The 14154-nt window shown below is 47.8% G+C and overlaps 1 pseudogene; it reads right to left on the bottom strand.

Moving 5' to 3' along the window:
• Positions 1–9629: 9629 nt before the first annotated feature.
• LOC142697944 (very long chain fatty acid elongase 5 pseudogene) lies at positions 9630–10554 on the bottom strand (annotated as a pseudogene).
• Positions 10555–14154: the final 3600 nt, after the last annotated feature.

Genomic DNA, 14154 nt, shown 5'->3' with positions numbered 1-14154 from the left:
CCGTAAAGCTGCAAAAAAGGCCAAAGCAAAGGCCGCTGTAAACAAGGATATTTCAAAATGGGAAGAACAAACGTCCTTAAGGACCTGTAACGACTTTATGAGGATGGGGAAGGAAAGAGGGCGTCTAGCTTCTCATCTAACTGTGGATTTCTTCCACCCTTTTAATGCTTGCGCAATGAAAAATGACTTGGTGAGATCCGGCCATGCGCGCAATTTAAAGAAAAAAGCCAGACCTGAAAGGCAACGCTGCGCAACTGCCCCTGAGGCCCCGCGGTTCCATAACCTAGTCAGATATTCCAATACGTAAGACCGGAGGGTAGCTTCATTGGGACCCAGGGAACGAACACCGACAACATCCAGCCAGTCATTCCACACCTTACCGCATGTAGCCCAGGTAGATGGCGCAAGGGATGACCTTACTAGGGGGACCAGCTGAGATCCAGAATCCTCCACAGTGCATCCGGGCAGCTGGCCATGGGCAGAGCGAACAGAAAACCTGCCAATTAAAATGTGAAAGGGCGACAGCTACATTATTTTGAACACCGGGAATATGACGGGCCCTAATTTGAATGTTGTGCTGCAAGCATCTTAAAAAACCAAACGTCTAATTAGAACCACAACCGGCGCAGAAGAGGAAGTTAAATGGTTAACGGCATGAACCACGCTGGCATTATCAGACCAGAACACCATAGACGAATTTGCTAACTTCTCACCCCACAACTCTATCAATATATTCGTTCCTTGCTATTTTTTCCCTGGTATCGTCAGACAAATGCGGACCAAGGGGGGGGGATACCGCAAAAATAAGAATCACTGAAGCCGGGTAGCGACGGGGATGCCATGGACGTGGATGCCTCCACTAGCGTTTTACCTGCCTCCACCTGCGAGGCCGGCAGGGATGGAGCCGCTGGGGCTCCCGCCAACAGGGATCGCAACACATTAAAAACATCAACATAAGACGTTCCCCCTGAACCCCAAGCCCGAAGGCAGTCATACTCACCGTGTCCTGATGCCGATACCGGGACCACAGCCATCGAGGGTGTCGGTAGAGGTACAGGTGCTGCGGATGCTGCTGGTACCACCGCAACGATTGGTCTTGCTGAGCGACGGTGAGCAGAGGCGCGGTTGCTATGGCGACATCGGTCATGGCTGTCCCGCAGACTGCCAAGGTGTGACGATCCAGTGCGTGAACTCTCTGACCTTGAACTGTAGCTTGACCTTGATGGCGACCTCCTATGCCGTTTACGATGTCTAGTTCACTGTCAAGATGAGCGGCGCCTGGATGAATGGCGAGAACGGGAACGGCGGGTCCGGTTGGTATCCCTTGAGCTAACCGAAGAGGCCCTCTCAGTATTCTCTGCCAGGAGGTAAGCCAGAACCCAAACCTGCGGGTATGACGAACGCAGGCCGTGTAGGGGGAGGTGGTGGTGGTTGCTGCACCCTAGGTAGCTCCTGTTCGCAGGGGAATAAGTCCTCTTCACTCTCCTCCACGGAGCCATCATCCCCGTCGTTCAATGGAGGGAGGGGGTCTCATGCCATCCCCCCTGTTACAGTACCTGGGAGGGAGTGCTGAGCGGCTATCCCCCCAGATGCAGTACCTGCTGTTCTCCTTAACGCTGGTGAGCCCCCCTCGGCAGATCTACTGTATGCGTTGGTGGAGTGCGGGTGGTCGTGCTCCTCACGGCACCGGGGCGAGGCCTAGCATGAGCCAAGCTGGTGGGAGATGTCAGGCCCGGCGATGGAGGAAAAACATCCTCGTCGGGCCCCTTAGCCACCTCTCGCTGTACTTGCGGCGAGAGTGCGGTGTGCGCATGTGCGGCATCTCTAGCCGACAGTGAGCGAACTCTACTGTCGGAGGAGGGTGATAGACATGCTGGCGGCCTGGAGCGGCGGGAGGATCGTCGCGCAGGGAGTGTGCCAGGTAGGGAAGACGCCGGTGCCACAGTTTCTTGAATAAGAGAATGCAGCCATACAGAACCCTCGTCCTGCATGCGGATACGGATAATTTCTTCAAGCTCCTCCTGGTCCATGACAATCAGTTAAGTGTACTCACAATTTTGTAATAACAAATCCCTGCGCAGTAACGGCCAGAAGAGGAAGATGTCTTCCCTCCTTGCCCTTATAAACCCAGAACGGGGAGGGTGGGTAAGACCGCCCTATATCCCCCCAAAAAATGCCCTATAGGCGGGTACCCGATACCCTATAGGCCCCACTAATGTAAACACTACATGGAATAATCCCCCTAGCATAACGTGGCTTAGTTAACCCTTTCATTGCCACCCAGTCATGGGCACAACGGCCGATAAGCCTGAGCGCCTTCAATTACAAGGTCTGGTATACGAGGTGATAATGAGGTGACGTCTACTTACCTGCATATTCTGATAGTAGCTCAATACATTCACCAGATTGAGGACCAACGTCGACCACTCTATGATCTTTGCTGTCATTTCACTGATCTGTGAAAAATATCAAAATATCAAAATTAATACATTAAAAATTGAACAAAGCAAGAACTTTCCACCCGGGCCGAGGTTTTTCTGCATTCATGTTTATTGCATGGAGTCATGTGACTGACGGCGATGCCAAAACGGACCTGACCCATTGTCATGTGACACCATATCCATTACATTGCGGACGTCACGATGAAAATGGTGCAGAGAACGAGCACAAAGATTATAGGTCCAATTGTATTCCTATAGAACGGCTTCTACGGGTACAAATAAAATCTATCCAATGATCAGGAATATTTGATAATCTCATTAATGCCGGATTAAAGGAATTTTACGTCCACTGGTTTGTACCAGCGGCTCAGCATGTCAATAACTTTATATTATGTATGAGATATACTGTACATATCTTTACACATTGATCTCCAGCACACAGGTGGGTGTATACGGATACCCTACCTCCAATGACTGTATTGGAATTCCATATTGTCGCTCTCCATTCCACCCAGAAGACGTAAGAATGCCCAAGGATCCATTTATCGGGGCGTGAACCTAGAAAGAAACAAATAAACTTAATGCAAAATCAAATCCGGACGGATATAACCAGCGAAACAATTTGAACGCCACCGCCCGATACGCCGAACATCCTCATCAGATAGGCCGAAACCGCTGGCCGTTGTAGCGGCTCCAATGCGGAATGAATGTGTTCTGAAATCCTTTGGGGGAAAGCCAGCACGGGTTAAGGCTGACCTAAATATTGCCGTGAACTGGAACCTACCTAGTGAGCGGTTTTTCCATCGGCATGGGAGAACAATTGGGTACCTGACACACGAACATCTGTATAAAGCGTGACGGCCCAGACAGGGCAGGCTGGCCCAGGAACCGGCCTTAAAGATACCCAACAACATCTGCCGAATATGTCTGTCTTGGATTTCCGTATGGGGAATCGAATCCCAGAGCTGGATAACGCCACATCATTTGCTAACAAACCGCCCGGGCGGGCCGCCGACATGGCAATCAATTTCCGAAATCCGTAACGCTGCAAAAAAGGCCAAAGCAAAGGCCGCTGTAAACAAGGATATTTAAAAATGGGAAGAACAAACGTCTTTAAGGACCTGTAACAACCTTATGAAGATGGGGACGGCAACAGGGCGTCTAGGGCAGAGCGAACGGTAAACCTGCCAATTAAAACGTGAGAGGGCGTCAGCTACATTATTTTGAATACCGGGAATATGACGGGCCCTAATTTGAATGTTGTGCTGCAAGCATCTTAAAAGTAAACGTCTAATTAGAACCACAACCGGCGCAGAAGAGGAAGTTAAATGGTTAACGGCATGAACCACGCTGGCATTATCAGACCAGAACACCATAGACGAATTTGCTAACTTCTCACCCCACAACTCTATCAATATATTCGTTCCTTGCTATTTTTTGCCTGGTATCGTCAGACAAATGCGGACCGAGGGGTGGGATACCGCAAAAATAAGTATCCCTGAAGGCGGGCAACGACGGGGATGCCATGGACGTGGATTGCTGCACCCTAGGTAGCTCCTGTTCGCAGTCCCCTACAGAGCCATCATCCCCGTCGTTCAACGGAGGGGGGAGTCTCATGCCATCCCCCCTGCTACAGTACCTGGGAGGGAGTGCTGAGCGGCTATCCCCCCAGATGCAGTACCTGCTGTTCTCCTTAACGCTAGTGAGCCCCCCTCGGCAGATCTACTGTATGCGTTGGTGGAGTGCGTGTGGTCGAGCTCCTTGCGGCCCCGGGGCGACGCCTAGCACGGCCCAAGCTGGTGGGAGATATCATACCCGACGATGGAGGGATGATATCCTCGTCGGGCCCCTTAGCCACCTCTCGCTGTACTTGCGGCGAGAGTGCGGTGTGCGCATGTGCGGCCTGTCTAGCCGACAGTGAGCGAGCTCTACTGTCGCCGGAGGGGGATAGACGTGCTTGCGGCCTGGAGCGGCGGGAGGATCGTCACGCAGGGAGTGTGCCAGGTAGGGAAGACGTCGGTGCCACAGTCTCTTGAATAGGAGACTGCAGCCATACAGAACCCTCGTCCTGCATCCGGATACGGATAATTTCTTCAAGCTCCTCCTGGTCCATGACAATCAGTTAAGTGTACTCACAATTTTGTAATAACAAATCCCTGCGCAGTAACGGCCAGAAGAGGAAGATATTTTCCCCCCTTGCCCTTAGAAACACAGAACGGGGAGGGTGGGTAAGACCGCCCTATATCCCCCCAAAAAATGCCCTATAGGCGGATACCCCATACCCTGTAGGCCCCACTAATGTAAATACTACATGGAAGAATCCCCCTAGTATAACGTGGCTTAGTTAACCCCTTCATTGTCACCCAGTCAAGGGCACAACGGCCAATAAGCCTGAGTGCCTTCAATTACGAGGTCTGGTATACGAGGTGATAATGAGGTGACGTCTACTGACCTGCATATTCTGATAGTAGCTCAATACATTCACCAGCATGAGGACCAACATCGACCACTCCATGATCTTTGCTGTCATTTCACTGATCTGTGAAAAAATATAAAAATTAATACATTAATACACCCAACAGGGAAATAAATTTCCAGTTTCACTGTGAAATGAAAAAGAAAAAGGTCAATGTTAAATAATATGGAAAAATTGTCAGAATTGTCTCATTTTAACAATCAACAGTCTGATAATCTATAGGACTGAGGGGATGATGTACATCAGTGGGGGGGCATGGTTGTTGATAACAGTCAGTGTGTAGCCACCAGAGAGCCAGGCCACACACCAAAAGGCCAAGAAGATGGAGAAGAGACTGCATGTATACTATTATAAGCCCATCAACAACTTAGCCATGGATAAGCTAACATTAAAATTGACACAGAACAAACTTGTTTCCTTTTAACATGGGTTGACTCGGGGTCGGCCACAGCTTTTTTTTATAAATACTAATATTGAAAATAACATTAACTTTTAAAGTAAACACCCGTATGCCAGCCGCCAACATAAGTGGGCATGTAGGTAATTTACCTTACAAAACCGCCATAAGGAGGATGTGTACTCACACTATATGTGCCTCTGCCCCACCACGACCCCCAGCCAATAGGAAAAGTGCCTGCTCAATCCCATCCTGCAGACCGGACAGGAATATATTCAGGCCAATATCTGTAAGGTGAACTCCGTCTGACAGTAACAGGCATCTGTTGTCACCCTCCAGTTGTCTGTGCCTGATCACTACTCCCCCCCTTTCTCCCACAAAGCGGGATACACGTGTATTCAGGAGCCTCCGGCCCCTCTCTATTGCATTACTACCCCGGGCCCCGTGCCACACTGCCCTGGGGATTACTTCTAAACATACAAGCACGAGCTCCGGAAGAAGGAAGCAAACTACTCAAGGTCCGACTGGATTAGGGCAATCAACTCACCAAGGGGCACTGAGCATAAATCATTCCCCCCAATGTGTAGAACCAAAACCGTCGGCACCAGCCGGAGCCGACTAATATCCACCACTTCCGGTAGGGTCTGCAACCATCTTAGGCCCCTTAGGCCTCTCCAATAGATCTCTGCATCCTGGAATCCAAATGATTTCCCCCCGAGCCATATAGCCGCTCTCCGTTCAGCCCAAAAAACATATGAATGGCCCATTATCCATACTGACGGCCGGTAATCTAGAAAATAAAAGAAATTAGTGCAGAACCAAATCGGAGCGAACGTAATCTACAAAGCCATCAGAGCGCCAATGCCCTATACGACGCACCTCAGTATCGGTCAGGCCCAATTAGCTGGTGGTTGTAGCCGCTCCAATGCGAAATGAGTGGGTGCCGAAGTCCCCAGGGGGAGGCCGACAGATGACAATGCCTTTTTAAATACTGCAGAGAACTGAAATTTTGTAAGGGGGCTGCCGTCAATATACGTCATAAACTGAGAGCCACAGTTATGCAAACTTAAGTAGGAAGATGCTAAAGCAACAGGGCAACCCGCACCCCCGATTGCCCACAACGAAACCCAGCAGCCCCTGCCAAAAATATCTGTCTTCGATCGACGTATTCGAAAACCTTGGCCGGATTCAGACAAACTAACGTCCTCAAATAAAAGGCAGCCCGGCCGCGTATCACTATAGGGAACTAACTCAGGTATCCGCAGAGCACCAAAAAAGGAAAGAGCCACGGCTAACAGGGCCGAGTCAAACATAGAAGCACATACCTCAGGTAAACAATGCAAAAGTTTTAATAGAATTGCAAAAGAAATCGGACGCCTAGATTGGAACTGCCGACTTCTTCCACCCCTTAATGGACTGCAAAATAAAGAAGGATTTTGTGACATTGGCCCACCCATGAAGCTTAAAGAAAAATGCCAGACCCATAAGGTGACGAAGCGCAACTGCTCAGCCAAACCCGACAAATATTCCATAATATAGGCTAAACGAGGATGTTCCGGAGGACCAGTAATACGTTCCCCTACAACTTTCAACCACTTGTTCCATGCATTACCATAAGCCGTCCAGGTAGATCGAGCAAGTGATGCCCTGACGAAAGGCACTAACTGGGATCCAGCAGTCTCCATAGCCCATCCGGGCACTCCGTCCCCTCCTGTTCTGCCTGCGGGAACAATAAATGAAACTGGAAATTAAAACGAGAAAGAGCATCAGCAATTTTATTGTCAACAACTGTACGTGACGAGCCCTGAACTGGATTTTATGTTGTAAGCATCGCAGCACCAGCCGGCGCAGCAATATCACCACAGGGAGTGAAGCGGAGGTTAGATGATTAATAGCCTGCACGACACTCTCGTTGTTGGACCAGAATAACACAGACGAGTTTGCCATAGTCCCGGCCCACAATTCCACAGATACTATGATAGGGAACATTTCCAATAGAGTCAGATTCGCACATCATCCCCTGGCACGCCAAGCGTCCGGCCACTGGGCCACACACCATGCTGTACCAAAAATAGCCCCGAATCCTTTGCTACCTGACGCATCAGTGAAAGTTTCAAAGTCAATATTGGAAACAGTAGGCGACCTCCAACATGTGCGTCCATTATAGTCCTGCAAGAATATAGACCAGACTCTCAAATCCGCCCTTATCCCAGATGAAATTCGAACCAGGTGATGAGGAGAAAATACCCCTCCGTAGCCATTGACAATCGGTGAGAGAAAATCCTACCCATAGGCATAACCCTGCTGGCAAAAACTAGGAGACCCGACAACGATTGAATCTGCTTCAATTGCATCTTTTTAAAAAAAAAAATTTTTTTCTTCACAACTTTTATATTTTTATATATTAACAGACACATGACGTGTATTACTGTATAAATGGCTTTAAATGGCTTTGCCAGTGCTGGACGCTCGGCAACTAAGGAAACAAAACTAATAACACACTTGTTCACACAATTTCCTTGGCATCATTATGACTAACTTGTTCATTGCAGGGACAACGACATTTAATGTACTGCTGTCCCACATTGCATTGAGTTAAAAAAAAGTAAAAATAAAACAAAGTCAAAACATACTACTATTTTAAAAATTATAAATGGGAATTACAACAGAGGAGGGTAACATAGGGTGGTGGTGGTGGGGGGGGGGGGGGGGGGTTACAAATGCACCTGTTGCCCAAACACAGAAGGCAGTTGTTATGCTTGCTGTAACCATACACACAAAAAGGCAGCCTAGGAATGTTTGACATCGTTTTGTTACTAAGTGTCTATGCCACGGTGACAATATACATTTGAGCACCTAGATATATACCTGTATTGTTCAGACCATAAGCTCTCCTTGAGTGCAAATCTTTTGCATTATACAAACAAGCAGCTTAACCACAAATGGAACAAAACGCAAAACTGCGATACAATAAAAACAGAAACTTTCAGGGCAGCAGTCACATCCGCAATTCAAATGAAATAAACCAATTATCCATCAAGTAAAAGACTAAAACTAATGACACGCTGATCTTTGAGTGATGTCACCAGCTTCTATTGTGTGCTTGTAGGAGACGAGGAAACGTTATTACTAGTATAATACAAAGAAATTCTAAAAATATATCAATCTACTATAAAGCCAAGTTGCCAAATGTTTTTTTCCTTTTAAACCTTTTTTCTAAACGGTAGGAAATGATGGGCCCTGTTATCTAAATGCTGTTTTATTAAGGCATGTTTATTCAAACACACAGGTATCCTGCATTAGAAATGTATGATAACTTCTGGTACCTATAAATTACTATTCAGCACCTAGAATTTGAAACTAGTAAGGCAACAGCAGTGTAATTTACTACAATATTACTTTTTTTTGTATCCACAACTTACAGCGAGGGCACGCGCGCACGCAGTAACAATCACTGGTCCAAGTCGATATCAGAGTGGTCTGCCGGGGGAGTCTCAGTAGCAGCCGACACTGCTCAGGGCTCTCTTTGTATATAGCTATGTGACAAAAACATTTTTTAATCCTTAACATGTGATACTCTGCTCATCTTCATCCTTATCACTGCCTGATCCCATGTGTCCTTTCTTATGTGCCAGCTGTGACTATCCCACAGTATTTTATCCAGGAGATACCTTACATAGCCAGGTATGGAGTTGTTACCTCGTCTTATCTCATCAATAATACGTCTACAAAACTGTTATACGGGTTATAGGGTGTTGGCTTTCTAAAAACATGAAAATATGGATGGATTATAGAAGTGTATCTAAAAATATATGTGTTTAGACCTTACCACAGGTTCTATTGTTAATGGCAATGCCTCCTTACACACATTTCCATTTTGGATAAGGTGCTATAGGCAATAGGTAATAGTGCTATATGTTCTAGAGCAGATGGGACCTTCCTGTAGATCTACAGATGCTGTTTTCTTACAAGTCCCATCAAGAATCATATTAAATGTGGAACTCAATACAGAGGTCGGAAGAGAACACAGAAGCTTGTAAGTCTCACACAAGCCTCTATCATGGCATACTGAGACTTGCAGTTCATCATCTGTAGCTGTAGAGGGCAGAACTAAACAATACCTGCCCGCTAATTTTGTGAGCAATTCTAAATGTGTTTTCAGCATTTTAATGATAGGTAGAGTTTGTTAAGATCTACATTAATCACGTTATATAACTAGGAATAATTTACAGTCGCTGTAAGGGTGTCAGTGCACTGTGATTTTAATCTGATGGTATATCATCTGGCGCAGTGAACTGGTGGCTGGTTTTTCCGCTCAATCCCTACTTTGTTTACGCTGCTTGACATTGTCCTCCTTGGAAGAAAAGCCGTTTGTGTGTCCGTTCGCTGCAGTCACTGAGCCGTTCTGGTAATCTTTCCTTCGGGAAGAGGCTTTCATGTATGTCTCAATGTAGAAATTGGTAAAGAGGATGATGAGAGAGATCATGTAGCAGTTCTGGAAATACAGCCATCCCATGGGGACTGCACAGCGCCAAATCATTGCACAGCTGGTCTGAGTCATTGTTAGGACGAACTGGGTCAGCTGGCACTGGGTGATGTATTTCTTCCACCACAGATAAGGTCGCATGGCTGGTATAGCTGATAGTCCGTAGTAAAAGTACATGATGACATGGATAAAGCTTTTGAGAGTAGCACCAAAGTAGGAGTGTCCACAAGGCACCCAGTTCATGACAAACCACCAGTTGTTTAGCATGGACGCATGGTGATAGACATGTAGGACGGTGATCTGGTGGTTGTTCTTGCGGAGAATAAAGAAGAAAGTGTCCATGAATTCAATGAGCTTGGAAATGTAGTACCACCAGAGGACTCGAGTTATCTTCATGTCTGCATCACCTCCACTGTGAGTGTCCTGGCAGAAAAAGTTGTATCCTCCTTCCCATACTCCTGTTACCAGCTCATAAAACATGTACAGCGAGAGCAGTGTAAGGCCAATGTTATAAACTAAAAGAATCCCTCTGCAGGAAACTGGTGGTCTGTTTTTCCTGTACTTCGGTCCTATCCATACGATAAATAAATACAGGACGGTGCAAACAAATGAGGGGATGTAATTATCTAACATGAACCATCCTTTTACTCGCGGGTCTCTTGGTCCAAGCAAGTTGTCTATATATACATTCACTGCTTTATCCATGGCCTCCATTTCTTAAACCGTTCTTTGGCTGCAGCCCGGGTACCGTTATATTCCCAGCGGCTTCACTTTCCTGTACGACTCCTGGCTCAGAGGAGGCACTAGCTGTGTGAAGACTCTGCTCCAATTGCATCTTTTTAACCGACAAGGCTGAAACGAACAGGGATTGTAATTTCTATCCCTAAAAAGGAAACCGGGACCCTCGGTTTTCTCTAGGGAAAGTGGAACACCAAGTAGAAATTGCCATTGCGGTGACGCAGGGGTGCCAACAAAGACAAAATCGTCTAAATAGTGCGTAATGGACGCAGTGCCGATTTGCTCCTGGAGAACTGATTCAAGCAACAAACTAAACACCTCGAAATAAAAGCATGAAATTGAACAACCCATGGGAAGGCACATGTCATAGTAATATTGGCCCTCTAGCTGGCAACCCAATAAATGAAAGCAATCCTCATGGACCGGCAACATCCGGAACGCTCACTCGATGTCAGATCATAAGGGCCCTGCACCCGGAACTACAAACTAAATCGACAACTTGATCGAACAAAACATAAGACACCGCTGCAATATCCTTGCGAATACCGTCATTAACAGAACGAGCCTTAGGGTATGACAAGTGGTGAATTAAACAAAATGTTTCCACCTCCTTTTTAGCAACCACACAAAGAGGTGAAACACGGAGATTAGGAAAAGGTAAAAAATAAAAAGTTCCCGCCATGCGACCTAAACTCACCTCTGTCCCAACCTTGTCCTTCACAACAGCTGGAAATTCGTTAGCTGACTTTAAAGAGGCTGTCACCAGATTATAAGCGCCCTATCTCCTACATAATCTGATCGGCGCTGTAATGTAGAGAACAGCAGTGGTTTTTATTTTGAAAAAAGATCATTTTTGAGCAAGTTATGAGCAATTTTAGATTTATGCTAATTAGTTTCTTAAAGACCAACTGGGCGCGTTTTTACTTTTGACCAAGTGGGTGTTGTACAGAGGAGTGTATGGGGCTGACCAATCAGTGACTAATCAGCATCATACACTTCTCATTGTTCCAGCCCAGCATGATCCACAGCACAGTGTGATTGTGCAGTGAAAGAAGCTGGGCTGGAACAATGAAAAGTGCAGGACGCTGATTAGTCACTGATTGGTCAGCCTCATACACTCCTCTGTACAACACCCACTTGGTCAAAAGTAAAAACACACCCAGCTGTCTATTAAGAAACTAATTAGCATAAATCTAAAATTGTTTTGTTTATAAGTTAGTCAAAAATTATTGTTTTTCAAAATAAAAACCACTGTTGTTATTTACATTACAGCGCCGATCAGATTATGTAGGAGATAGGGCGCTTATAATCTGGTGACAGCCTCTTGAAATTACGCTAAAACATTAGCGTAGGGCTGTAAACAAAAGGAATGAAGAAACCAAACATAAAACCGGTTCTAAGTAGGGCGGCTTCTCCCATCTTGAGGTACTGATCTAGCCACTGCCACATCGCGCTGACACGTACCGGGGTCCTCAACCCTGCTAAAGTATTGCGGCCTAGCGCGGGGGGGTGCACGACGTGAGCAGCGCACGGTAGCATGGCTACCCTCGCAGTTAGAGCATTCATGCTTACATTTGCATGATCCGTAGAACTTGCAATGCCCTTCATTGAAGAGCCAGCAAGATCCGGATCTGCACAGCGCCGGGCCCCCAACCCGGGAGAGGAACTGGTAAAGCACCCGGAGGAGGGGGCAGCGGAATGAAATGAACACTGTGACATCATCATTCGCAACCAGAAGTCGCTTTATTGTCCCAACCTATTTCAGGATGTTGCACCATTCTCCGTCTAAATTCTTCATCATAACGCCACCACGCAGCGCCCCCGTGCGTCTTGTAAGCGCTGAAAATTGTGTCTAAGTACACAAATAACTGAAACTATTTATCAGGGAACCTCTGCGAAACTACACACCCCAAGACCGCAAACGCCTGTAGCCAGTTATTAAACGTGCGTGCCATTTTTGGTTTTGATTGAACCCCCTCTCAAAACGCTGCTCCTTATCGATGGTCACCGAATCCACTGACACCAGGGACCAAATATCCACATATTCATTTTTACATATTTTCTCCCTGGTGTCATCAGACAAGTGAGCGCCGAGGGGAGCAATTCCACAAAAATACGTATCCCTAAATGCAGGTAGCACAGGAGTAGATGTAGAGGTGGAAGCCTCAACCAAAGACTTTGCCGCTACTGGTGCAAGTACACAATCGACCTGCGGTTCGGTGCTGCCCGTCAACAAAGATTTTAAAACAGACAGTAAATCAACATCAGATGCATTATTAGTGTGCCATGTCTGGAGGCAGTCATACTCACCGGGTCCAGAAATAGAAGCGGTATGGAGCGTCGGCGGTGGAATAACAGGTGCCTCAGGTAACAATGTCAGTGTAGCTGAGGCAGTTGGTACCATGGAACGAGAAGATCCCACGGGCGTGTGGGCCCTACTTGACGAGGCGTGGCTGCTTTCGGAAGTGCCACGGTTATGGGACTGGCCATGAAGTAGCCCTACACCTGGAGTAGTGGCGACGAGAGCGACGTGAACTGTGACGCCGTGAGGAGTGCCTGTGCCGTGACATGGATCTGTACCTAGTCGACCCCTCGCGTGAGTGTGACGACCGTGAAGCTGAGTGGTCGGTGGGAATCACATACGCCGGGCCCAAATCTTTATGAATGAACACCTACACATCAACGTTCTTTGATTCCATAGTAGAAGTGGCAGGAGGAGCCTGTTCGGTGGGAAATAGATCCTCACCACTATCACATAGAGAAAACATGGATTCGTCCTCTAGGAGACGGTGGGGATAAATCGTGCCATGTGTCCCTCACATCATCTTGGGGGACTGGCACGCTGCGGCCTGCAGCCGTAGAGGCCGTTAAAGGTGCAGGTTTGCGGGCAGGGGGAATAGGGGGCGCCCCTGGGCAATTCCGCAAAGCTTGCTGTATTGGAAGCCAGGCTTGCGGTGACACTAACTGACTGAATGGCCGCCAGGCAGGGCCTAGCCCGGCCCATCCCTGTGGGAGCTGCGAGGCCAGGAGAGGGGGGAACATAATCAAGCACCACAGCCACTGAACGGCGGCATGCTGATCCCTGCAGAGCCAGTGGGGGAGTGGCAGTAGCGGACTGGTAGGGATAGTTAACAGGCGTCCCTGGGACATGGGGCGCTGACTCAGATGTTCTGAAGGGGACAGTCTCACAGGCGGCTGAGACTGGCATGCCGACTGCCGCACTGGGTGCACAGCGGGGGCCGCGGGAGAAGAGGAAGCTGGCCGGCAAGTCTCATGCAGCAGAGGCTGCAGCCAGCCGGGGCCTTCCTGAAGCAGCCGACGACGGATAGACTCCTCCATGATTGTTCTCTTGCCGGTACGTAGTCTCGCGAGATTACGGCCAAAAGAGGCCGCGGCGCTGGAATCCTTCCCTTATATCATCTAGGAGGAAAGAGGGGGTGAATATCATAACCCCTCCCCTGGATGGAGGGGGGATGAGTCGGCCGATAATGTAAGGCCCGTGTTAATCCCTGCAATGGTGGACCCGGGACGGACCTAATCCCTAGATGGGGTGCAATTATTTTAACCCCTTCCTACGCAAAGTCAAAGACCCGGCGGTTATACACCTATGGGTCTA

This window comes from Rhinoderma darwinii (assembly GCF_050947455.1).
Source record: "Rhinoderma darwinii isolate aRhiDar2 chromosome 10 unlocalized genomic scaffold, aRhiDar2.hap1 SUPER_10_unloc_11, whole genome shotgun sequence".
NCBI classification, from domain to species: domain Eukaryota; kingdom Metazoa; phylum Chordata; class Amphibia; order Anura; family Rhinodermatidae; genus Rhinoderma; species Rhinoderma darwinii.
This window is presented reverse-complemented; position numbering and strand designations above follow the sequence as displayed.